The following is a 27306-nucleotide window of genomic DNA, read 5'->3' as shown; positions in this document are numbered from 1 at the left end:
GCTGTGGAAGCCACAGATGGGGGGAAAAAAATTAAAAATACATGAAGTTCATTGAAAAAAAAAAAAAAAAACAAGTTACATGAAGTGTGGTGAAGACCCAACATTGTCTCTTTGCAAAACATTTTCATATTGACAAACTTGTACTTTGCCATCCATGTTACCAGAAAGGCCGCACATGATGGCATCCCTCGTGAGACTTCAACCCAGTCAACTTTTGGTTCGGTTGTCGAATCCGAGCGCCGCTTTTGTTTGGGACCTTTGCGAGGCGTGTTTGGCGAGCGGCCGGTGCACCTCCGCCGGCCTGGCCTGGCCTGGCCATCCATCAGCGGGCGGGCCAACACGTTTGAGCACAAAGTAATGACGCGTGCAGCTTCATAGGCGTGTTGGCGCCTCGCTAAATAAGATCCATTTAGCCCGGCTGTTCGGGGCATGCATGCCTCCGCGCCGCGCCGCGCTTCGCCCGTCCCGTGCCTCCTCCCCCCTCCCAGCACACTGTACCTTAACTACAAATGCAACCATTGGAAAGATATCCTCATAAAACTTTTATTAAAGTTGAGCCAATCATTTTCTTGACAAGAATATGTCTGAGTGAGCCCACGCGGAATCGGACCAAAATGTTTGTACAATATGAACGACGACAGAAAATGACATCACCCGCTTCCTGCCACCATGAATTGATGGAATAAGCAATACAATCATCTGTTCTGAAATTATTCAATAGTACGAGTCCATTTTTTTGACAGTTCCTGAAAGTTTGTCTCTTTTTCCCGAGGTACAGGTCGCGACGAAGGAAGGACGTGGCGAAACGTTTTTCTTCAAAATGGGGATTTCAGTTGAAATTGCTGAAATTGCTATTCCATGCATGTACTATGACAAATCATTTCAAAGGAAATCAAGTGTCCAATTGGAAGACACCAACAAGGCCAGCCAGAGGCGCTCACATATCGTTGCGTGATCCACCTTGACAAAAGCCACAAAACAACAATCGTCACATTATCTGTCAAGTTTGTGATATTTTTGTGGAAACTGATGAAAAGAGCAACGGCTTGAAAGCCTGCTCGACGTGAGATCAAATCAATGATGAATGATGACACTGTCGTTCGTTTGTTGCTTTGTTAAGTAGAGACAAACGTTCAGTAAAATCACAAAAGTCTTTTTTGTTTTTCTTTGTCGTTTCGCCCAACCCAATCAAAACAATAAATACCGACGTCAAGCGAAGGTGCATCCTGTCTGGCGTTTAAAAAAAAAAAAAAAAAAAGCAGTTAGCCACCGCTCTTACTTGTGAGAAGTAAAAGCAAATAAGCAACCTTTGAGGTCTCCAAACAAAGCCCTTGCGTGTGTGGCGGCGTTACGTATGCAAAAACCAGAAAAAAACAAAACAAAACAAGAGAAAGGAATCAAACAAAAGGGCGAGTTGGATGGCGGGTGAGGGAGGGCAAGGGGAGGGAGGGAGGGAGGCAGGGAGGGGGTGAGCTAACAGAGAGACCTTTGATTTCTGCAAGTAGATGACAACAACAACAACAACGGCGTCCTTGTGGGAGGTAATAAACTTTTTTCCACGCCATCATGCCGCACGGAAGATCTCCACACGCCATGGCGAGGCCATTTTGAGTGTATGTGTGTGTGTGTGTGTGTTACTTCCTGTTGGTTTGTTTACCCCACCATTGTCCCACCACTTTCACAGCAGCCTAGCTGTCTAATGATGCATTTCGCGCTAGCATTAAGCGGTGCGGCAAAAAGGGAGGGGGGGGGGGTGCGCTTAGAGAGAGGGTCCCATTGACAACCAGTCACAATGGTGGAGGAAAAAAAAAAAAAAAGGCTGCGTCATCCTCCACAAAGCCAAGGGACAACAGAATGAATGATAGAGGACAATGTTTGCACGCAATCCATCAATAATTGTTCGAAAGTCAAAAATGAGGATCGAGTGTGTTCAAGTCGCACTGATATACATTTGGATTTTGTAAGATATGATATGGTAGCATTGAGCTCACGAGCAGATAATAAAAAGGTTTTTTTACATTTACAACATTTCAATTGATAATGCCACAGTCACTTCACCATGACAATTTGCAATGTTTTTTTTTTTTTTTGCCATTCAAGTTGACACTTTGAAATTGAGCAACAGAAACTTCGATGGAATAGATGGACCGGGCGGGGTTCCACACAGAGGAGAGGAGGATCCTAATGATGCTTTTTAGCCACCAGCGCTAACTACAGCCCCCCCCACCCCCCACCCCTCGCCCCCACGTCCGCCTCTCGGGCGGCTATTAGCGACGCACTCGGAGCGGCGACAACAAAGCGCGGACAGAGGCGGCCGCCTTAATTGTGCGTCTTTAGTCACGCAAACGTGGAGCCTCGCAGGCAGCCCGCTATGGCCGTCGCCCTCTACGGTTCACAAGGTCAATTTCTGATGGCCCAACCACCCACCCACCTACCGCCTCCTTTTAACAAACGTCACAATGAGGACATTTGACACTATTTATGCTGATAGCAAGAATGACATGCATGATGGAGATAGCACATGTTCCGTTTGAACTCGCTGGATTTATCTGAACATGTCCCATTTTTTATTCGATCGGAGGATGAATCTCAAAATGTATACTTTCTATTTATTTGATGATTGACTTTTGTCACGAGAGACTTGTAGTACTTTATCCAAACAAAAGATAATCAATGTTATTTGTTTAAAGTGGCTTACATGAAAAAGTTATCTTTATTATTTGAGTATATTACAGGCAAAAACATGTTTTAATTTGCATCGATTATGCATTTTGATTCTTTGCATTAATGATTGCTTTCAATAAAATGACATTATTCATTAAAACATTTGATTGTGTTTTCCTGGAGTCGTCTACATTTATTTTATTTATAATTATTTTTATTCATTTATTATTGTCATTGGGCAAAACAGCTCTTCCCGTTAACGGGAAGAAACGAAAACGAGACGGTAATGAGATTTGAAAACATCAGGATTAAAGCTGCTTTCACTTGACAAGTGCTTACATTTGCGGGAAAACAGGAAATAGATGAAAACGGTTTGTTTGTATGTATCGTTTGGCCAGCGACCAGAATGGGTGGCTAACCAAAAGTGCTACACTCCATTTCACGGCCGCTGACTCCTACGTGGCTTTTTTTGGGACATGATCAAAAACAACAAGTTTATTTTCACCGCAAGAGCAGAGGGGAAAAGAGAAATCCTCCTAAGAAAAAGACGGAGCTCTCGTGAAGGATGGCGAGCCAGCCAGCCAGCCAGCCAGGACCCCCTGCTGCGCTCAGCGACATGCTACATAAATAAGCATTATGAATCACGCAAGCACCCCGTCGCGGTCCAAAACGAGACGCGCTTCACATTTAGCCCCGACGCTAATGAGCCGCAAGAAAACATGTTTGCCCCAAAACTGACCAACAATCTGGAAACTTTGTCAAGTTTTGATGCAGAATGGGCCAGAAAACACTTCATCAACCGCACGCTGTTTGGGGACATCAACAGCTACGCGCGCTCAAGCCACCCAATCGGTCGATAAAAACACAAAGTTAACTTGACTTAATATTCAGTTTGGATTTTGAGAGCCGAGTCCAACAAATGAAAGAAGTTGGAACATTTGCATCAATTTAATACTTTTGCTTAGCTATCGACGCTAATTCAACATTTGGCTAACGGCCCAGCTTGATTTATGAAAATAACAAAGACAGCTGGCATAGGCATAGGCTCCGGCCGGTATGGGCTCCGGCCGGCATAGGCTCCGGCCGGTATGGGCTCCGGCCGGCATAGGCTCCGGCCGGCATGGGCTCCGGGCGGCATGGGCTCCGGCCGGCATGGGCTCCAGCCGGCATGGCCGCGGCGACACTTTCCGGACTCAACGATTATTTGAAGGAGCGTTTGGGAATTGCAGCCCCAAGCGGAGTATCACAGAAAGTATACTTTGGCGCTGTTGATCCTGGCCGGTGATTTTGGGGACGTCGGCGCTAGGTTTAAAAAGCGCCAATCGGGGCTCCATTGAGGGCGAAGCCCCTTTGTGGCCGGACAAAGGAACGGCGCTCCCGGCCTCGGCTCTTAAGTGCGGCCTTGTCGTCCGTCGGGGCTCGTGGGTGGGTCGCCATTCTTTCGGGGGCGACCATTGAACTGCTATGAAAATTCAGCAGGATTAAAATGACCTCACACGCAAAATTAAAGTTCCGGCACAAAAAGAGGCTGTATCTTTTTTTTTTTTTTTTAAAGGCTTTGCACGATTGTTTCCTGACAAAGTGGTCTCCACTTCACAATGAGCACCTTTCACACGCACACGCAGAGACCGCCGAGGGAGACGGATTTCACATATCAATCAAACCGGGGTGGGAGGGGGGGCCTTGGTGGGGCAGGGGGAATCCTTCACTTGGGAACAGACCTCACGCTTTTTCTCCACAACTGTATAAGGGAATGTGCAAAGTGTGCAGGTGAAGTCCTAATGAGCTCACATGTGTGTGTGTGTGTGTGTGCGTGTGCACACGCGCCACCCACTGTGTTGGCCTAGCCCGTCGTCGCTAATCATGCTGGGAAATAATACAGACCCAGATAAGAAGCACCTAATCAATGACGCGTTTTAAATTTAGCATGGTGTTCATGGACGAGCCGCTCCGAAGGTCTCTCGCACGCTTCGTTCATAAGGAGAGACGATTATTGATCCACGCAGCTCTCGATCAATCGATCGCAGTTTGCACGAGAAGAAAAGTATTTTTATTGTATGCGCTATCAACACTTTTAGAAAAGTTGGCTGCGTGGTGGTGTTCCAATACTTTTGCCCACATTTTTCACTTCCTGTCGGTATTGCGTCAATCTTTTATCTTGTGTCCCAACACTTTTGCCGTCATTTTTCACTTCCTGTCGGTATTTACTTTGCATGTCCAAATCGCTTCCAGTTGTTGTGCGTGTACTTTTGTCCAATGTCAACATTTTGCTTGACTTTTGATCACATCCGACTTTCGACGTATGTTGCGATGGTCTGTCGAACTTTCCCATTTTCCTCAATGTTTCCCAAACTTGTGTCTAAAATCCACACTTCTTTCCCTTTCACCGCATTTAAGTGTCCAAACTCAAAGCAGGCGTGTACATGGGTGTGTGCGTGCACTATTTTTAGCGCTTACGCAGTGACAGCGTGGAATCGGGGACGAGTCGGCCTTGCACCGGGCCGTGACACAGACGTATGTTAAAGCTAATTAGATCATGATAATAGCTTTAGGACCCCAGTGATCAATGCCCCGCATCTTTTCTTTGCGCATCAACCTTGGTTAAACACACGCACAATCACTATTTTTTAAGCGTACACTTTCTCATTAAATGGGTTTGTATTTTTTTCTGTTAAATAAAAAAAAAAGGGTCACTACTGTAAAGGCCGACCCGGTGACACCGGACGGTGTACCGAACCAAATGTCCGCTGCGTATATTTTAATTAAGGCGACTTGTTTCTCGTTAGCCGAGCATTTGGAGCTTTTTATTTGTTAGCTGCATTGATGTGACACCTAATTATAGCGTGTGAAATATGGCTTACTTAAATCCAGAGTTTTGCTGCTTTCATGAAAAAAAAACACCATGTTTTTATCTGCCGCTATGAAAGACTTTTTCCGTGTGTTATTAAAAGTGAGGCTTGCCCTCACGCATACGAGTATGTAGGTCACATGGCAGCGCGGTGCGACTATTGGACGTGGGCTTAGCTTGCTGTTTGTCGACTATTAAGCCATTGTGCCGACTCAGCGCTCCTTTTTTTCACACAGCTGTGCCACTGAAAGGAGTAGGGGGGGGGGGGGGGCGCGGAATATCACCTCTCACACACACATAGAGAAAACACTCACAGACCATTTCACACGTCTCTGTATGTCAACCTGTTTGCATAAACGTCCACGTTTCCTGGATAGCGACGCCTGCTGCGATCCGGACGTGAACTCCCTGACCTGCTGCTGCTGCTGCTACGGCGGCGGCCTCGGGAGCCTTCAGCCCCTTTCGCCGAGATTGCGAAAGGGGCTGAACACTCGGCGCGGGCCGGTTAATGCTTCTACGGTGTGGCGCCGTGTTAAAGTCCCACTGAATGTGATGACAAAGTACAACTAGACATTTGCCACCCCACCCCACCCCACCCCACCCCATGGATGGATGGAAACGGGGTAAGGTTAGACCAAAGAGACGTACTTAAAGTTCCTTACATGGACGACTTTTCTCATCATTTATCTATTTGGACTTAACGTGCCACATGTATTTTCAAGTAGCAAATATTCGACATGGTGTTTGAAAATAAAATGGATTGTATTTAATGGGAGAAAAGGGCTGTTTTTATCGACCCCAAATATTTCCCCCAAACACATTTGAGGGCTGAAATTTGAATCCCGGATAGCGCAAGATTTCCAACCTTTACGCTTATCAGACCGTTCGAATTTTTTTTGGTGCGACTTGCCAAAAGAACCGCACGTCACACCGGCCGGCACGGCCGTGTCGCTGCGCAAAAGCACGCCCAACGTGACAAAATCCTCCTTCGCATCAGCCAATAAAGCCCCCCCCTTCAGTGTACCCCCCGCTAGGCCTCGCCAAGCGTGCCAGGAGGGTGCACCTGCTTGCATGGCGAGGGTGGCCAAGAGCCGCCAGCTTAAAAATAGGAAAAAAGAGAGGGGGAGAGATGCACGTGCGCGTACGTATTGAAGCGTTAGCACAGCACCCAACCCTCACCCCCGAGTAGCAAATGAGCCCAGATGGTGATTGATTTTTCAAGTGTTGACATCCCTGCTTGAGAAACACGCATGCACACGCGTGCACACACGCGCACACGCCTCTTTGTGTCGAACAAGTGAGGCACGCAAAAACCATACCTTCGTCGTCATCATCATCATCGTCGTCGTCTGACTGCCAACAGCCGCCATTGATTGACTAAACAGTAAATACACGCACGCACTCGGCTGCTGTTTTCTACAAAATCACTTTTTGTCATATTTGTTAAAACCGACAGTTTGACCTGGTAGCAGTACGTGAGTGAAATGAGCCCTAAAATATGCACGCACGCACGCACGCACAACACACACAAATCCCTCTTTGGTCTCATCGTGTGATTTGAATTGGGTTTTTAAGAGCGCCTTGAAAAACGGACAGAGTGCGAAGCAAACGGTGTCCTCGCGGCGACGAGCCGACACTCCAGTTGAGTAAAGCTCAATGGGGCGGGCGGGCGGGCGCCCATGAATGAAAGGCCGACAAACGAAGACGAAAGACAAGACGCCCCCCTCCCCCTCTCTCGCGCTCCTCCTGGAGGGCACGTTTAAGCGTTAAGGCATTCGGCCATTACGTGGCATTAACCTCATTACAAAACACAGCAGATCAAATTGATTTACAGCTGCCATTTTGTCGCGAGGCTCTCGATCGATGCTTCGACTCTGCTCACTTTCCCGCCCGCCCGCCCGCCCGCCGGCCCGCTCGGCCGCCCCCAGCCTCTCCTTGCGTCTCCCGCTCGTCCTTAACGGCTTTTTAATTTTGCCGTCGCCACGCCAAAGTCCCCCGAAGGGATCGCACGCTCACGCACGCTAAGCGGCATTGTTCGTCTCGGCTTCAGAAGGAATAACGGAGAGAGGAAGGAGGATGTGTCAAGTGTTAGGGCGTCAAAGTAGGGTTTCAAGTTAGGAAAGAGGATTCAAGTCAAGTTAGTAGGGTTTCCAGGTTTTTCCAAATCGGCGTTCAAGTCAGAGTGGGAAACCAGCAGCAAAATCCTGATTGGCCCTGACAAATCGATTGACAAAACGCCTTAAGGAGTGACATCATCATCATCATCATCCAGGATCAGGTGACACACCCGCCCCACCCCTCCCCTCCCCAAGCCAAGCCCCCAGCCTCCGCCGCCGCGCTTTTCACACGTCAATAAAATATGAAGACTTTGTGATTCACATCCTCGGCGGCGACCTCGCACCAACACGCCCAGACGCTGGCTGGCTGGCTGGCCGCTGGCCGGACACTGGTTCAACGCTGCCTTGCCGCCTCCGCACCAGTGAGGCGAGTCAGGCTTGGGATTTGAATGCCAGATCTGGTCTTGAGCCATGGAGTAGGGTTTCAAATTCAGGGATGGACTTAAAGCACCAAAACGAATCATCTGAGATGGAGTAAGTCCTCCTGGGCAGCGGTTGGCGCTATACTGCTGCACTTGACGACTCAGCTGCATCGCAAACAAACTTTTGTTTGTGTCGTCAAGAATGAAGTCAAACGACTTCCAAACCAGGCTTGGCTTTTGGAGTCACTTTGTCAAGTCTTTGAAATGAGCGTTCAAAACGTGGCTTGGGGTTCAAATTGTGGTCAGGGCTCCGTAAAGAAAAATTCTTATCAAACAATTGCGGCGTTCCATCTTTAGGTTCCAAGTGCGCGCAGGCAGGCAGGCAGGCAGGCACGCAGGCAGGCAGGCAGGCAGGCAGGCAGCCACGCAGGCAGGCAGCCTATTTGGTGTTGTGAGGTGGCGGCGCTCTGCACATGAATGCGAGTTGTTCATCTACAACTCGGTGAGAATTTTCCAAAATGACCAGACGCGCGCGCACGCACGCACGCACGCGCACGCACACACCTGTGTTACATAAGTGTCTGGACCAGCTTTGAGGCGAGCGCACAGTCAGTCAGACAGTCAGTCAGACGTACAAATGGACGGACGGTACCCTTGCAGCAGCGGCGCGAGCTAACCAGCTAACGAGATTAGGCGGGAATTAGCCGGCGATAGGGTTGAACCTCCAACGGCGAACGCCTCCTTACTTCATGACAACAGTGCGTACGAGCAAATTCTTTTGCCAAGACAATAAAAATTTGCTTTAAGGTGTTATCTGCTTACACACAGACCATTTTTTTTACTATTGTCTGAACAAAAGAATTTGCTTATATGATCACGAAGACATGATGAATCTCATCGAAACAACAGTGAATATTTATTTTGCAATAGCTACGTGGCAACCGTATTCGTTTTGCTTTATTGATCGGAATCGACTTGCTTCATTTTTGCGCTAGCTTCGCTTTGATTGATTTACTCTCGTTGTACTGTGTTACTTTGCTTTTGTAGCGCTACCCCACGCGCTACTTTGTCTTCTTCTCCTGAGCTGACCTCGTCGAAAGCCTTGAGTCACCTCTTGGAAAGAAGGCGGCTGGGGGGTCACGGGGAGGGCGACGGGGATAAAAGGAGGGAACGTCCCGGTCACATGACCCGACTTACCCTGATTAAGCTGGGGTCGACGTCAGCTCCTCTCCCACTCGCCGCCGAATCCTACGACAGACAAACAACGAGAGATGATGAGAAACAAAAAAACAGGCAGCAGCGGCGGCGTTTTTTTTTTTTTTTTTTTTAATCGCCGCCGGCACCATTCTGGTCACATGACCCAAGGCGGATGGATGTTTTACACCGTGCGTCTCACGGCCATTAAACAACATTTCGACACCCCCACCCCTTCTTTTTTTTCTACAACTTGCAGCCTCGTTTAATTAGAATTTGCTCGTCAGGCCGCTGACTCAGATAAAAATGTTTGGAAAAAACATTCACCTGACTCGCGCACGAATCTTTTGGAAGCTGCTGACAGAGCGACTGCACACATGCACACACACACGCACACAGCTTTACACTTCTGGTGGCTAACCAAAAGCTAGCAGCTAGCAAGAAGCTAACGTGGCAGGCAGTCTTGACTCTTTGGTGGACGCTGCCGCCGTCTTTTCTTTGCAAATCTCATTTCCATGGGAACATAGTACTTGACTGGGAGCGCCATTTCCGGTTCACAAAGTGCCGACTTCCTTTTGGCGAACTTGGACAGCATGGTTACCATCTTTGATTTGCTTAAGAAGTGGGCAGTCTTTTGTTTACAAAGTCTCTGAGTGGATGAAACGAGGTTGCGTGAGCTATGCTGGTGCTGACATCACCAATGGTGAGTTGAGCATAGCTTGCCGATTTCTTCAACAGTGCTCTCATTAGCCCCTGCCTTCTTTATGCCTCATTTTCCTCACCCACCCACCCGCACGCACGCACACACTCGCTGGGAGAAGTCAAAAGGAAATTGATGCCCATGTTTTGTCGGACCACCTGTTCATCCTGGATACAAGACTGGCAGCCCACTAAGGGTTAACACACTTTGTGGGAGGAAGCCAGAATTGTGTGTGTGTGTGTGTGCGCGCGTGTGTGTACGTGCTCTCGTCTGAAGCGTGCCCCGGGAGTGGCAGACTGGCACAGGCTGAAAGGTTTGGGAGGCTGGCGGGGCACAACCTGCTGCTTGACCGCCCCCTCCCTCCCTTCCTCCCTCCCTCCCTCCCTCACCTATTCCATGCACTTTTCTGTCTTACTGCATTCATTTCATACCCTCAACTCAGCACTTGAGAGAAATCTCGCGGGATCAAAATCGTTCACGATTAGGACAGAAATCGATGACAAAACCTAAAGCGAGTATGTCAACAAATTATTCTTATTTTGTTTACACATTCTGCCATTACTTTTGGTGTCTTTGAAGGCCAAAGGTATTTGGATAATGCCACAATCTTGAAGGTGAAGTTGTTCATTTTGATTGTGCGGACCAAGAACTCAGACAGCACCTACTACATCTCACCGACGACAAAAATACTTATTGACAATATTGACACAGTGACAAATGTCCACCAAAAGTGTTGTCCAATTACTTTTGGTGGACATGGGAAACCGGTGCAGTCTTTTGTTTCCAAAGTGTCGGACGAGTTTGTCGAAGCAAAGCGCTCGCACGCCGGCAGTCTCTTATCTGCTTGGATGGCGTCCACATACTTCATGCTAACTTCCTAATCTGGAGCCTGAGGGGGGCAACTCGGGCGGGGCCCGGTCCGGCCTGGCCCGGCCCGGCGGGTGGACCGTTGTGGGCCAGGTGACCTTTGTGTGTCATTGTGCCGCCTCACACCTCGCCCAGGGCGAGCGGGAAGGAGCTTAGCGCCTTACACCTGCCACCGGGCGGGGAGCTGGATTGGATTTGAGGCCGGTGCCAAAGCGGAAGGCAGACTTTGGGATGTCCACACCGCGAGATGAGCTTATTTTCTTTGCCCTCTTCTGCATCCATTGCAACCTGGTCATCCTGGAAGGGGGAACCTCCCATCTGTGGTCTCTTCTCAAGGTTCCGAGTTTAAGGATGTTTGAGAACAATTGTCAGTTTTTGTACATTTCGAGACTTGTCTGTGATTTAGGGCAATACAAATAAACTTGACTCGATAAATCGAGGGCAGAATCTGACAGTGACGGCATCCGCGTCCCGTATCGCAATTTCAAAGTTGGCCTCGACCAGACACTAGATGAAATTCGGACACAAGCAAGTTCAAATATTGATACGGTTCCACTTGAGGTAGATGCAAAAGCAGAAACAAGAGGTCAAATCCCTAACAAAAAAAGAAAACATAAACTACCTTTAAAAGACAAATCTGGAAGTCGGTGAAAATCCAAGAGTGAGCGTATCAGTAGCTGGTACGATGCATTGATAGGGCATCATGTAAGATGTATCGTGATATCAACGGGGTCAGATCAATCAAGTCCACCCTGTTAAAATTGACAGCCATCGATACCGACGTGAGATCTCGAGAAGAGCTGGAAGCGGCTAAAAAGGCAGAGAGAGAACGCTTTGGCCGTCCGCTCAGGCCCCGGAAAGCAGCACAGATCAATCAAGCGCACCTGAAAAGGGGGTGCGCCTGATTGAGTCGAGGTGGCGGGAAGGGAAGCGTCTCTCTCACCCGGGGCTAGTTGTCAGCCAAGGATCTTCCGTCTTGTCTCGCCGCCGCCGCGCTGCAGGCCAACGCGCCGCCGCCGCCGCCATTGTGACGGATGCTCGAGTGTCTCCCGCGCGGGGCGGCGGGGGGGCCGGCGCACCGGCGACACTCGTCATATTTCAAACGGGAGGTCTGAGCGAGAAATGAAGATTGATGCGCGAAAGCCCACGCCCGTCCCGTCCATATATTATCATTTGGGCTTCCGTACGCTTGCGCGTGCGGCGTGGCGCGGCACGTGCGGCGGTGGCTGACGTGGGCGCCGTTATTAGAGCCACGTGATCTAATTGCATTTGATGTGCAAATAAACAGGGAATGAGTCCATCTCCTGGCGCGGCAGACAGACGTGATGGACGAGCGCATTAGCGGCGGGGACAACATTAGATTTGCTCAAAATTATTGATCTTTTGTTTGCCAGCCAAGTCGGCCATAAATAACGGCCGCGCGGGAGATGTGACTCATTATCGCCGTGCCAAAAGCCCGACAGACCTCCGTCAACCCCCCCAGTTTCTCCACGCACCTCCGCCTCGCTTCCTGTCATCGCTACAAACCAATTTAATGCGCACCAGACAGCGCAAATGTGTAATGCAGACAGTCCCGATATCGATGATGCCGATATTGGTCGATACAAGCGTAACGCCTTCTTGCTTCCTTTCTGCTTACGTTGCTTAAGGTAGTTAAACGCCGAGTTGAAGCCGGGATCCGTTTTTTTTTTTGTTTTCTCGTTACAGTGAAACTGGCATTATATTATATCACCCAAATTGAGCAAGGAAACACGTAAATCCATCGTTCGATCGATCGATGGTTACAGGCAGCACATAATGATACTTTGTCTGATTCCAAATTGAGCAGAAATGGACACGATATGTGGGCGATCCAAATAGCGATAATATTAATAGTGATGAGCTGGAAGTCTTGAGGTGCGCTTGATTGGATTTGAGACGGAAACGACAGACACAGCTCCGTCAATCGACCCCCCCCCACCCCCAGCTTCCTTTCATCTCCATCACGACAAACCAATTTAATCTGTTTTTAATCCTTTCCTCTTCTACGCGCTGTCACTATCTGATTTCTTTAAAATTTTAATCTTGCGCTGATAACCCTCTTTTATTACACACACACACACACACAAACATGTCTGGCTCACGTTTAGTGTTTTATTCCTCTTTACCTTCTTAGCGTGGAGGGTGTGTGTGTGTGTGCGTAGGGGGGAATCCTTTTATCACACAATGGGTAATTTATATCCATTACCCGCGTTTTCAATCCTTTTCAGCGCGCCTGTCACTGCCTTTGGCACGCGCGTGATTAATGTGATCTAATAATAGTGCGCCATTATATTTCCTTTAGTAAAACATGTGGCAACATCCTATTCGCCGCAGTCAAATTCATTGGCCCCTTCAAATACTTCATTCGCCTTTCAAACAAGATGGCTGTCGGAGACCCCGACACGCATGCGCATGTGCACGCACGCACGCACGCACACACACACAAGTAAATATGCGTACATACATAGTATATATTTGCCCTCGCTAGTTTACCGCTAATTGTAACGCATGACGGAAAGAGCAGGCGATGCAGTCAAAGCAGCAAATGTCTGTGCCCTCTCCTGCCTGGTGGGGAAACGCATTTAATCGACTCCCTAAAACTCGTGCGCCTCACTTGTTGAACACACTCGCAGTAACAGAGCGCCGACCACCGCGGAGGGGCTTGACAGCTTTTTTGATTTTCTTCTTCTATTTAACAAAATGTTGTTTCATCTTTTGTTTCCATCGACTTTTTTTCCATCAAATTTTGTTCCACCTCAAAACAAGAAAGCAAATACCATGAATGTTGAAAGGGTTGACAAAAGTCAATGTAAACAGGAGGGGCCCTAAAACTGAACCCTGTGGAACACCATGCGGCAAAGACGGACGGACTCTGTGTGTGTCAGACATTTTTTACAGCAAACACAACAATTGGATCAAATTGGAATAAGAACAACAAACAGTCGAATGTCTAAAATGTGCTGGCCGTGCGTATAAATATGTGCATCTATAATGAGCTCCTTATTTGCATATTTAAAGAGCACTCAAGCTCGTGAATAACGACACGGAGGAGCCGGCCTTCTCCGACCTCGCCGGGAACTCCTCCGCCGCGTCTAATCTACTCCCGAGCAGCTGTATGGCGGGGTTTCCGTCCACCACCGCCGCCGGCGGGATTCCGAGCGCGTGGGATGGCGCGCCGTCTCCCCGCCCGCCGCTCCCTCTCGTCGGCGTGTCGCTTTTTAAAGACACGTATCAGAGAGGCGGCGTTCCGTGTCAAAAGGTACAAAACGGAAAGATCACAGCCGAGCGGGATGAATCCTTAAAGGACGTCTCCTGCGATGGGCTGGCTGGCTGGCTTGCTGGCTGGCTGGCTGGCTGGCGGGGCTTTCAAAGCCTCCGCCGCTGCGTGCCGGCGTTCCTAATCTGGCGGCCTGTCAGTTACTCGTGTTCCCCGGGAAATGTGAGTGTGGTGGTGCTGGGGGAATGGTCACCCCCCCCCCCCAAAAAAAAAAACACACACACACACACAAGGAGTGAGTGAGTGAGTGAGTGAGTAGAAGATTCAAAGCGTGAATATTAAGCGGGAGATAAGGAGCACTGAGGCTTTTGTGAGGACGAGTGATTCATGTGCTCTCCACGCGCACTCTGACCTCCACGCGTTATCGGCCAACGATGATAGCGACGGTGCCCCCACCTCCCCCCCCAGCCCGCACCTGCTGCACAGGCAGAATTATTACAGCAGGTCAAAAGTGGAGCGTTATCAAAGCGTGATTGACGGATGTGAAATGATGGAAATTAAAGATCAAGTTCATTTTTAATTCAGCATTTCAAGTCGTTTTGATGGAATTTTAATGATCGTTTGGCAAGATGGTCAAATTACAATTTGTCCGGCAAGCCATTTTTGGATGCTCTTTTTTTCTTGATAGTACACTGACCTCAAGATGTTGTGTAAAAAGGATTATCTTAATATTCCAAAGTGGCGGAAGGGTTAAAAACACACAAGATGTCCCAAAAGAAGTCTTAATCCCGGAGAGCGGCCCTGGCCGCGTGTGCCCGTGCTTGTATCCGACATGTGTAACATCCCAAGCGAGGCTCTTCCCTGGCACGGACCAGATTGCGGGGGCCGGTCAGGGCCTGTCAGAACCGTTCGAGCCCCCATGAGGAGTCACAGCCTCCATTTAGCTTCCTGATCCCGTGCAAACGAGCCCCCCCCCCCCCCCCCCATCCTCTCGTGTTAGCTGCGTCTGGCAAAGGTTCAATTTCCATCCGTGTCTTTTATATTCCCGCCGGCTGCTGCCCTAACGACGCTCCAGCTTCTCCCTGCCTCCCTCCCTCCCTCCCTCCCTCCCGTCGTCCCACGTGAGAGACTATTGATCCGCCTCGCTTAGCCGCTGCTGTTTTGGTTAGCAACAAAGTGGGATCAGAAGGATTGTCTTTGATTTGGGCTGGGTTTAAGAATTACTTGCATGTACTCCACAAAATTGACTTTCATTCTTTTAAGAGACCGTTTATGTGCCTCTGTACTTCTGTTTGGTTTCGTTCCATGTCAGGGTGTAACGTTTGGTTTGGGTCACGGTTGGTAAGGCTTCAGAGAGCATTTTGGCTTAGGGTAGAATTTTGAGTACTGTGAGGGGCTTAACCGTTGTGACTCACGTGAGCGAACTAGATGGTACTGGCTCCGAGTTGGTTAGAGTTACGGACTGGATTAGAACTGAAGTTTTTCTAAAAGCCCCCCAAAAAAATACAAAAACTTGAGAAAATGAACAAGGGCGGTGACGACTTTTATTATCCTCCATATGTGTTTTTTTTGGTGGGTTGATTCAAAGGCGAGCTACTGACACCGATGCGGCAAGCCTTCCATTCCCAGCCGAGTCTTTTGAGTCCGCTGCCGTCTTCTCGCCCTAACGACATCCCCACCTCCGTTTCGCCCCGCATCATTCCCTTGCCCTTCCTTCCTTCCTTCCTTCCTCCCTTCCTTCTTCCCTCCCTCCCTTCTCCGTTGAACAACACAACACAGCGGAGTCGTTAGGACCCTCTCTTCATTACTTGAAAAAAGCAATCATTAGACACCAGAGTATATACGTAATTAGAAAATCACTTCCTTTGCAATGGCGGCTAAGTAGTTTACATACTGTAATTACAGGGACAAAATCAATTTTTAATCATTTCACTGATTGGGCTCATCAGCTCAGTAGGAACATTGTATCCTGCTTGTTGTGCCGCAGCTACCGCCGCAACATCTGGGCTAAAACAATTAGCCTTTTGTGGCGCACGCCGCCTCCCGTCCCCGCTTTGCACTCGTCTCCGCGTGCCGCTATTTTGCAAACCTGGACCTTCCGTGTCAAAATGATGTCATCAGCGCTGAACAAAGAATATTTATGGAAGAAAATGTCATTTGACCAGATTTGCTGGCTATCGAATGTGTGTCCAGATTGCTTCAAGCGAGTTTTGCTCGTCAAATCTGGCAACCGATCGGGGAAAGCACAAAGGATGACTTCATCGAGGGTTTGGGGGGGGGGGCGCTCGTTGTTCCTCAGTGGTCAGGTGGTCGTTCGTCTCCCAAGCCAGAAGTCGTAGGTGTGATCCCCGGCCGCCAAAGTATCCCTTAGCAATACAGTGAAGCTCCCTCCCGTTGCTTCTGATGATGAATGTGAATTCAGTGTGAAGGTGGAAAAGCGCCATGCAAATCAAAGATCACTTCCTATTGGACCATATTGTTGGGAAGAAATAAAAACTGTTTCAAAGAACAAAAGCGCCTGTCACAGCGGTCAGGTCAAAGCCCCCCCGGCCCTAAATGATCCTGCCCTTGACTTGGACACTGTGATGGCGATGAATCAATACGCTAAAATAAGAAGCACAGAACCAAGAAACAAAACAACATATTGCTCTTTTTAACACCTCACCTTGTTTTTTTTATCCCGCTCGGCGGTTTTTTTTCCCCGTCTTGATTTTTTTCAACCAAGCATTGGAGCGAGGCCCCGCGGAGATGTCACCTTGCTTACCGTGTGTGCTAACACTTAACACGCTAACGCACACCGACAGACTGAGGAGAAAAATAGCCACTTCAATGTTCAGGGTTCTTTTAAAAGAATTGGAAGGCAACAATAAAGGAATCCTACTACTACCGATAATATTAACAATAAAATATATTAAAAAAAAGCACATTAACAATATTATTGGATTTTTCTTTCAATTTAAAATGATGTGTGAAAGAACATCAACAATTATAATAATAAAGACAATAGTAATAAGGAATGTTCATTAAATGTTTTGGACTCAGAAATAAATGCAAGAAAGAAATATGTTTCTATTTAAAACATTAAATACAATTGTTAGTCAAATGGTCACATTCATCGTCACTTAAACTTTCTCCGCGGAAATGCATGTATATTTTCCTTTTTATATTGTATTTTCTTTTTAATTCTACGATGTGATACAAGTGTAAACGATTTTAGGATGTGCATGTGTTTAGCGTGTGCGCGCGCGCACGCACGCACGCACGCACGCCATCATCAGCTAATCAAACGCTTTGTATTCGTGTGTGAAGGCAGCCGATCGATGGGCATTAGCTTCAACTCTCTCACTCACTTTGAAACTCAGGAAATCACATTTCAAGAGGGGGAAGCGAGGGTCCGGAGGGCCGTGGGGGGGCTTGAAGAAATCGGTTAATGCATTGATCACCGGGCCTGTATGCAAATCACATTTTTTGCCGATCGATGGCGTTCATTAACGGCTTCATTTTAGCCCCCCCCTGCATCCGCTATCCCGTTAGCCGCCGCTAACCTCACAGATGATGCGCGTCGCCATGGCGCCGAGCACGAACGTAAATTCCTAGAATTCAATTTGACCCTGAGCCAGACAGCAGTTAAAGATCAGCGGCAAACGTCCCCCACGCGCTACATTTATGACTACACGCTTTATTGCAAATATATATCCATATTTCTATATATTCATACTGCATATGTATATATGTAGGCACAGTACACGCATCTCCACAAGATCAGGGGATGTTCGAGAATAATTGTCACTTTTTTTGTACATGTGAAGCCCTTTGAGATTTAGGGCTGTATAGTAAATAAACTTGACTTGTCACACAGTTAGAATATGCGCTAACCGTTGCTAGCTAATAGGCTAAATTTCTGCTGTCTAGCTAACTGCTCATCATTCATCAATATCTGCTCACTCTAGCATGTGCGTGCTCGTGTTCTTTCACTTCAACTCAACGCAACCCAAGCTACTGATGTCAGCTAACGCGAGAAAGCAATCCTGCTTTCTAATTAGTATGTAGATGTGTTTGGGCCAACTTGCGTTGCGATTGATGTAAGCTAGCTGGATTAGCGTTTGCGATTCAATAAATGAATGTGTTTTGTGAGGAGATATTGTGTTATTGTGCTATATGCTCAGTTGCTAAGACCTGTCGCCACTGATGTCAGCTCAGTATCAAAATAAGCGTCGGCGACTTGATGAGCTAATGTCCAGTGCTAACGATTCTAGCAGTGGTGCATTCGACATTTCCCATCTAATCTTTGAGCACATTCCGTTAACCTTTCACTCACTTGCTGCTGCCTGCTAATCAGCGGCGGTTTGCTAACCGGCGAGACTTGGTGAACAATATCCATTTATTGAAATAATTATTGGTCCCAAAATGCTCTTTAGTGCTTTCGCTTTGAAGCGAGCGAGTGTTTTGGATGCTTGGCGTTGGGGGCTTTGGAGGTTTGGAGAAAAAAGAAGGGGGGCGGGCGAGGGGAATCGAGGAGACTGGGGGGGCCGTGGATTGGCGGGTGGGATTTGCTCATTTGGAGAGCTTTGGCAATTATACAATTAGTCAAGAATGTAGGCCAGCGGACCCTGGATAACAAGTTCCCTCGCTCGCTTTCTAGTTAGCTTCTCTAAACAGGAAGTCAATTCATTTACAGCAGAAGTGGCACACACAGCCCCGCCCCACCCCGCCCCTCCGCCCTCTGCCCCGTCCCGGGGTGCCTCATCCTCTGGCTACGTACACGGTGGCGCTAATAGATGCCGTGACAGGTTACTTGGGTCTTCTCTCCCAGCATAGCTCAAAAGTCTTATTAGTAACCCCGAGTCTCTTCCTCCTTTGTTTTGCTAGCATGGATTGTTTGACGATGAAGGCTAAACTGTTTTGTAATTCGGACGTTTCCTGTGCTCGGCCATGGTATGCAACAGGCACCTTACCTACTAATCACCCCGGCCGGTTAGCTGGCTGCACAATTAGCCTGCTGACTTAAAAGAAAAACATTTGAGCTAGCTACATACGCTCTTGGAATAAAACACACCCGATAGCATGCTAGGAACCGACAGTCTTCCATGAATCAAACGAGCTAACAACATATTGACCTTACAACACGTGATCAAATAAAATGTCAAGAAATTGACCGGATTTATAAAGTTTAAATAAAGTACACTGTGATACCTTAGCGTCTCGTGTGCCTTTAAGGCATGTGGCCTACCTACATGAGTCGTTTGCGTTAGCGGCTGCTACATACTCCTTGTGCTCGCGTCTGATGCGTGCGTATTCTTTTTTTCAACTCTTAAGTCCAGGTAGCACTATATGTTTCAAAAGAACTGTTTCTTTAACCAAATTCAAATTCACGTTGCATTTTTTGGACATCTGCTTTGCTTGCTTGGTAAGAGCAAAAACTGTTGCAGTTAGCTGCCAAAGGTGCCCGCTGGCTAAACAAAAGATGATGCGATGCTACGTGGCTACAGCAGGAAGCATCCGAGTGTCATCTGTCGCCACGTTGTTCTGCCGTAATCTGCGTGTGCTGATTAGGACCACATGCACAAAAGCTCTTAAATAATTATCCTGCCATGTAAAAAAAAAAAAATGCTAATAATTATCATCATTAACTTCCGCCAAGTGACACTCGTCCCGCAAATGAAGGCTGTCAGATGAAGACGTGAAGAGACTTCCGCCGGGGTGCCAATCACGTCTTATTTATACCCGCCGAGCAGCTGAACCGCTAAACTGCTAACTGAGCCAGGAGATGCTAAGGAGGACGTGAACCAAGAAAATGAAGCAGCCTCACGAAGACGGTGTCATTTTCAGGAACGTTCAAATGAACTGGTCGCCCATTGAGCTTCACAACAGTGACCATATTTGGAGAGTAGACCGAACGTTACAATTCACAACATTTTGAATTTTTTTTTGCATGAACTGTTTTTCACTACCGCCTAACTCGGACTTTAAAATAAATACTATTGATTGTTTCTGTTTTGTGATTATATTTGAATAAACTTGTTTGAACCCTTTGTATGTTTCAAGCGTGATCGTCAGCTTTGGCGTGGAGAAGGATCCGTTGTGAGGTTCCCAGAGAAAAAAAAAGGTTTGCATTGATTTGGAATTCAGCGCAGATCAATTTTCACCAACCGCCTTGAACCCACTGCTCAAGCCCCTCTTACGAGTACACCCATCACCACCACCACCACCACCTTTCTTTCTCTGCAATCATGTAAATTATATTTATGCTTATAACGTGACCTACCACGTTCCATCATGAACATATGAAATGACTCCGAATAAAATGAATCAAAAACACCACAGGCTCAACATATTAACCTCAACAATAACCACGGTAACCAAAATGTTGTCAAATGAAAACAAAGCTTCATTTCCTAATACCAAATTTAAACTACATTTATCATTTTCATAAGCCCGCTTGCAAAGTTACATCCCAAATGTCAAACATTTTGTTCTGTCAAAGAGGCAATAAAAGCACAATAATCTCACAATGTGCTCGCTCCCTCGCTCCCTCCCTCCCTCCCTCCCTCCCTCACTCACTCACTCACTCACTCACTCACTCACTCACTCACTCACTCACTCACTCACTCACTCACTCACTCACTCACTCACTCACTCACTCACTCACTCACTGCCTCACTCACTGCCTCACTCACTGCCTCACTCACTGCCTCACTCACTCACTCACTCACTCACTCACTCACTCACTCACTCACTCACTCACTCACTCACTCACTCACTCACTCACTCACTCACTCACTCACTCACTCACTCACTCACTCACACAATGCGAACATTTGTGGAATTCCTGCAGAGACGTGAAATGCCATTGTTTGAAAATTGCGAGCGGTCGCAGTAAAAAAAAAAAAATGCAAAATATCATCCCGGCCGGCCATTTCATGCGTTCCGATTTATCAGCAGCTTATCAGGTCAAACGCAAAATGGATGAAATTGATGTGTGTGTGTGATGACGGGCATTTCGAATCGTACCTGTTGATGGACACCGATGGCTAGCTCGTTAGCTCTCGTCGCGGGGCAGGAAGAAGATGGAGGGCCAACACCGGCTGCAAGACAAAGTACATTGACAGTCAAGTCATTTGAAGCTTGACAGCAACAATGAAGGAGCCACAATGCTGACACGGCAGCAATTAGTGACGGTCGCTATGCTAACATATAGTAAGGACGGGAGAAAGCATGTGGGTTGGTCAAAATAAAATTTTAAATAGATTTGCAAGACTGTCTCCACTGCTCATTACGATTGAAATGAGAATACTAATACTAGCATGCTAACAGTTCCATGTATGCAATCAGTGCTCTTTCAAATGAAAACAGATAGAAAACTAACAGCTGCCGTGCTAACGTATGGATGGCAAAATAGCAAGTCAAATATTTGACATTTATTTCCCTTTCGAAAATTGCACATTTCATGAGGATGGAGTGTGTGTGTGTGTGTTGCTTTAAAAGAACTATTTTGACTAATGACGGTCCTGACGGAAAACATTTGCAAAACAGAGCCGCTAAGTCCCGATAGCATTTTCTGTACGTGTGTGTGTGTCTCAGGTTACAGTAACATATGCTCTCAGTACTCAGGAAGCACACACACACAACGCCTTTGGTGAACAAGGTAGTTGGAGGCCCCTGGGAGCCAATTTAGATTGTGACTTAAGGCATCATGATAGCTTTGTACGTGTAGATGCGGGTGGCCCTCACGCAGACCCCCCCCCCCCACCACCACATCTGTGGGCCCCCTCCCCACCAGGAAGTCGTTAGCGGGACGACTTTTAAGAGATAGCGCTTGATTGACAGCCGATCTTTGCGTCAAGTGGAAAAACAACAACAACAAGACGACGAGGCACATTCGAACAAACGCGCCACTAAACATTGTGCGTTTGCGTGCGAATCGACAACCGAGAGCGGATCCTTTTTCTCTTGGCTAGAGCGCCGTCCGGTTAATGTCCAAACCGGGCTTATTTTCGAGTTGCGTCGCACATCTGCCGCCTCTCGGGCCTCCTCTTTTGGACGCCGCCGTCGGTCGGTCGGCCGGTCGGTCGGAGTGTGACGGGGGGGAGAAAAAAAAAGCTATTTGGAGGCCTTGTCACTTGTGATTAGGAGGCCGGCGTTCATGTTTGTGAGGAGCCTGAGTGCAGATGGCAGAGTGGAAGAAATGGATCACTAATTTTAACAATGATTAATGAACAGAGATGGAAAATGAATTACATCCCGGCGCACACATGCACGCTGAAAAATCCGCTGCCAGACACACAACCCTGCTCTGGATTATACACTCGCTACGTGTGTGTGTGTGTGTGTCTGTTTTTTGATGTGCTCATTTTGCCCCTGCATCTTTTGTGGAATCAACAACACTCGACTGCTCGCGCCTTATGACTTAACTGCTTTAAATTCGGCCGCTTTCCAACTCTGCGTGTGGTGAACGTGTACACACACGCACGCACGCACGCACGTACTGTACATATAGCCAAAATTGCCTTATTTTTGTCTTTTTTTTTCTTTACTATACATGCATATGAAAACGTCATGTCCACGCACGGCCCCTTCTGTGTGAGAACCCTTCACACTGAACGGTGACATGGGAAAATCGTGTGTGTGTGTGAGTGTGTGTTAATGTATATTTTAATGGGCTCCGAGAGAAGCTTTTCCACGCCGCTAAGTGCCAACCACGACGGAGGCCAACGACTCATTCATCTGTTCACCCAACTGCTTTCCACGCACACGCCAACACACACACCTCCTCCGCATCCCGACGCACACACAATATGTTAGCGCACACGCACGGCGAGGAAGCAGACACCTGAATGAATGAATGTGGCTCCTTTGCTTCCTTCCCCGTTTATTGCTTTCTTCCTAGTTCCTTCTTTCGTCCATCCATCCATGCATCTATGCATCTATGCATCTATGCATCTGTGCATCCATCCATCCATCCATCCATCCATGCATCCATCCATCCATCCATCCATCCATCCATCCATCCATCCATCCATCCATCCATCCATCCATCCATCCATCCATCCATCCATCCATCCATCCATCCATCCATCCATCCATCCATCCATCCATCCATCCATCCGACTTTGCCATTGACTTTGTTGTAGTTTGTCTCTTACTAGATTTCTACCTTCTTTGCTTCTATCCTTCCTGTTGACTCCCTCCCTCCTCCACCGTTTTCCTTCTTTCAATTCTTCCATTGCTTTTTTCCTTCCTTGCTTGCTAACTAACAACTTGGGCGCCAAGCAAGATGTCTGCTAAGGCGCCTGGCACGTGTGCTAGCATTAGCACGACGGCTAAAGTAAATAAGACGGATGTTAGTTTGTTTGTGCCCCCCCCCACTACACACACGAGCACACAGGCACGCACGCCTCTCTTGGTGGCGTGGTGTAAAATTATATAAGGCTGGCACATGGCTTAAAATTTTGTCGAGCTATTTGAGAAAATCCCGCTTATGGTTGCCACTCGGTGCCAAAAAGTTCATCTGGCCTGTAAATTTAAGCACGGATTACAAATATTCAAATCACGAGCTTACTGTTCAAATAAACATTTGCAGCAGGGGGGGGGGGGGGGCGGTGCGAGGGTAAAAAGTTGCAAGGCATACACTTTGGCCATAATTCCTCTTCGGGGCACCGCCCCTTTCCCTCGTCGCTAATAAAAGCAGCACAAAGAGCGCTACGGCGAGGCGGGGTGGAGGGGGGGATTGACGGACGGGGGTGGCTGGGTAGGGTGGAAATGCAAAAACAAAAGTTGGGCCTCTTCTTGACGCTGCATAAACACACTTGATGAAATATGTCATTAATGTAATTGTAACCACCTCCTCCGCAATTACCGCAGCCAGGGTGGGCTCGCCGGCCGGGACAATAGGCCACCTTATTATTCAATGGGGAGGGGGGGGGAAGTGTGTGTGTGTGTATGTGGGGGGGGTTAAGCCGGTCAGCTGCTCGCCACATGCTCGAAATAACGAGCGGTGAAGTCACACTGGAAGAAGAAGCTGGGAAGAAGTGCGCACGGAAACAGGGAGGTGTGATGTCATTGTGAGGTCATCAAGGGGGCGGGGCTAATCATCCTCCACAACTTGTTGCACTTGAGCCAGGTATAACATTTTTTATCTGCCATTTTGCTAAACGTTAAAGTAGCCCAATTATTTGGGAAAAATTGAACACAAGTAAATAAAAGCAAGCCGCGCCGTCCGCTCTCAAAACGCAGTGGTGTGCAAAACTATCTACATCCTGTAGCATCTTTTTCATGCTTGCACAAGCAGGTAACTGCATGCCCAAATATATTCGCTTAAGGTCTACGCTTGCCGCTATATATCCCGCCAAGTCGTCGTGGCGCTTTCCCATGCCGCGACAACGAGGCGCTCTAAACGGCCGCCAAGTTACAGTTCCCGAATGTAAAAAAATAGAAAAAATCCCCTCTCATTCCTCTTTCTCATTTTTCAATGAGGCGCAAAGCCGGGAAACGGCCGAGGTTGCGTTGACGTCCAGCGCGGTGGCCGGCAAAGGGCGCTGCAAGAAAACAAAATGGCAGCTCCCTGAGAACGATGCAAACAAATTTATCTGCTTTATTGTCAGTCCACAAGCGGAGGGCGCATACTCATGCCCGGGAAAAATAAAATAAAATGTGGGCCTTGAGTTCCCCTTTAAGGATAACAACGGGACTGTGCTGTTAATGAAGCTTTTTATGATGGAAGCGATTATTTCTATTTCCGTGATTTCCTTTGGGGGGGGGGGGGGAGTAAATTCCCAAATCCTGATTGTGAAGAACGTGCGTCAGTTTGAGTCCAGGTGCGGACCACCGGTGTCGACCCGCACGTCTTTGTGACAGCTGTCGTCATCTCCGGGATTAAAAATAGCCTTCCCCTCGTCTTTTTCTCCCTCTCCTTCTTCTCGCTATTCTTCTCGCCGGGTTCAAGTGCCGCGCGTACATTTGCAAAATTGCAAACAGATGCAAGTCAAGTACCTGCAAATAATCTGCCAAGACCCATTTGAGGATACGTGCCGGTCATTAAGAAGCCGGCCGGCCGGCCGGCCAGGCGGGCCGCCGAGCCGAGCCCACCGCCAGATGGGTTCGGATGCTCTTTGATTGGCCGCGAAAGACCATCGCGTGCGCACACACACACACAACATTGTCGGCGGGGGTGTGCGTGTGCGCGTGCGCGTGCCAGACAACAATATCGCAAGTTGAAGAGGCCAGCAAGGAATGTCACATTTCCTTTTGAATCTTTTCATCTCCCTTGCAGCGTGTGTGCGCACGCACGCGTGCGTGCGTGGAAAGGAGAAGATCTAAAGCTTTTATTGTTTTGTACAGATAATTTTGTACCAAAAAACAGAATTAAAAGTATTTTTTGTTGTTGTTGTTCAGTCGCACGTGTGAAGTTTTGCTCTTTAAAGTGACGACAAAGCGTTTTTTTTTTTTTTTGTGCCTCCCAATTAAAGAGCGTTTTAACAGCGAGAGGTGCGACCAACTTTCATCAGTCGCCCGACGCTAAACAGGAAGTGCTTGAACCGGAGGAGGTGGCGACAACAAACAAAACTAGACGAGACTTTTTAAACGGTAAAACAAACAAACAACCCCCCCACCACCACAAAAAAAAAAGTCTCGCAGGCCCTTCAAACAAAACGTCGTCATTTGAATTCTGCCTAATTGTGAGAGTGCAAAAGCATGCACCACACAACAAACACGCTTTGTTGTGAGAAGCGGCCGACGAGCAGGATGGGATGAGGAGGAGAAGAAGAAGGAGGAGGAGGAGAAGGAGGAAGGACACAAGCGGCCAGCAAAGAATTTCAAGACGCTCGCTCGCACGCGCGTAATTGGGTGGTGCACAAGGAGTGTGCTCCGTGCTTGTGCATGACAGATTGGTGATAAAAACTTGAGGAGCCGAGTAAGCAGGATGCGCACGCACACGTACACACACACACGCACACACACACACTCACACACACTCAATGTTGACCCAAGAGACAGCAACGGTGTGACAGGGTACACGCATCAAGTGCTCGCCTTTTAAAATTTGAACCAAATATGAAGTCACATTGTGCACCATCCAAGGAAGAAAATACTAAAGGCAATTTTTCCCTTCTGAGTAATAAGACTTTATCCTCATAATTGTTTTTAATGAAACAAAAATCACATTATTGTTAAATATTCTGCAAAAAGTAGTATTATGTTGCAAGATGTAACATTAGTTTGTGAAAAATATAATTATTGCCAGTTAATAGCATATTGTTCTTGCCATGTTAAAACGTTATTCTAATAAAAAAAAAAAAAAAAAATCCCCCCACCCCCAAAATTAAAAGATTCTCATACATTATTTTCTAAGATGAAATTAGATGATATCAAATTACTTATGAATTCTCCAACCTTTGTCTGGTAAAATGTGATTGTCATTCAAATACAAATGTAGTTCAATAAGGTCAAATATGCCATGATGACTTCCAATTTCTTCTTTTTTTCACAACTTGATCCTCCAAAGTAGTGTTTTTCTGGCAACATGACCATTTTATTCTCATAAACCGTATATTTGTTAAAGACAGCTGGGATGGATGGATGGATGGATGGATGATATCATTAAAAATGAAAGAAATCAGTTGAAATATTCCAACACTCATGAACTTTATGTGGATTTTTCTTGATTTCGTTCTCATAAAACCATTATATTTCTGGCTTTTTTTTTCTCCACAATATTGTAACATTTGGTAACTTTTTTTTTTCTTATGGTGTTGGATATAAATATTTAGTTGTGACCAAGCTAGTTTTGGATCACTTGCTGCTCAAGTGGTAAATTCAGCTGCAGTAGCAAAAAATAGCTTTTTTTTCTGAACAGCAACCGAGGCCGTGCTTAATGTTTCAACTGACTCTGAATATTTGTGTCAAATTCCTGCTTGTACGGCGTTGCAACTGTAAACAGGATTAAGTTTCATGAGAGACTTTTGCGTTGCGTCGTTATAGAAGCAATGTGTGCTACTTTTACCGTAATAGAAGAAGGAGGAGGAGGAGGAGGAGGATGCTAATCATCATCTTAGCATGTTTTATGTAAAGGCCATCTGCTTTGTCGCACTTCAGCACCCTGGCAACCTTTAATAATATAAGCACACGCACACTGGCGCGCATGCACATCACCCCCCAAAGACTTGCCCAAATGCCAGTCACACCGTTTAACCCCAGCGGCTGCGGCCCATCCTATCACACAAAATGTCACAATCAAATCCCATTAGGACTACTAGCAGCTAAGATAAAATATCCATCCATCCATCCATCCATCCATCCATCCATCCATCCATCCATCC

The 27306-nt window shown here is 47.4% G+C and overlaps 1 protein-coding gene across 4 annotated transcripts in view; it reads right to left on the bottom strand.

Moving 5' to 3' along the window:
- znf536 (zinc finger protein 536) overlaps nucleotides 1–27306 on the bottom strand; it is a 144149-nt gene that overhangs the window by 83054 nt on the left and 33789 nt on the right. For all 4 annotated transcript variants that reach the window (XM_049717566.2, XM_049717565.2, XM_049717568.2 and 1 more), the window contains exons 2-3: nucleotides 21002–21075; nucleotides 9189–9239 (exon numbers count right to left, since the gene is read on the bottom strand). The gene's annotated coding sequence lies outside the window, so the exon portion shown is untranslated. The remainder of the gene's footprint in view (nucleotides 1–9188; nucleotides 9240–21001; nucleotides 21076–27306) is intronic.

Source organism: Syngnathus scovelli, chromosome 4 (genome assembly GCF_024217435.2).
Source record: "Syngnathus scovelli strain Florida chromosome 4, RoL_Ssco_1.2, whole genome shotgun sequence".
NCBI lineage: Eukaryota > Metazoa > Chordata > Actinopteri > Syngnathiformes > Syngnathidae > Syngnathus > Syngnathus scovelli.
Note: the sequence above shows the minus strand (reverse complement) of the source record. Positions and strands in the feature narration are given on the sequence as shown.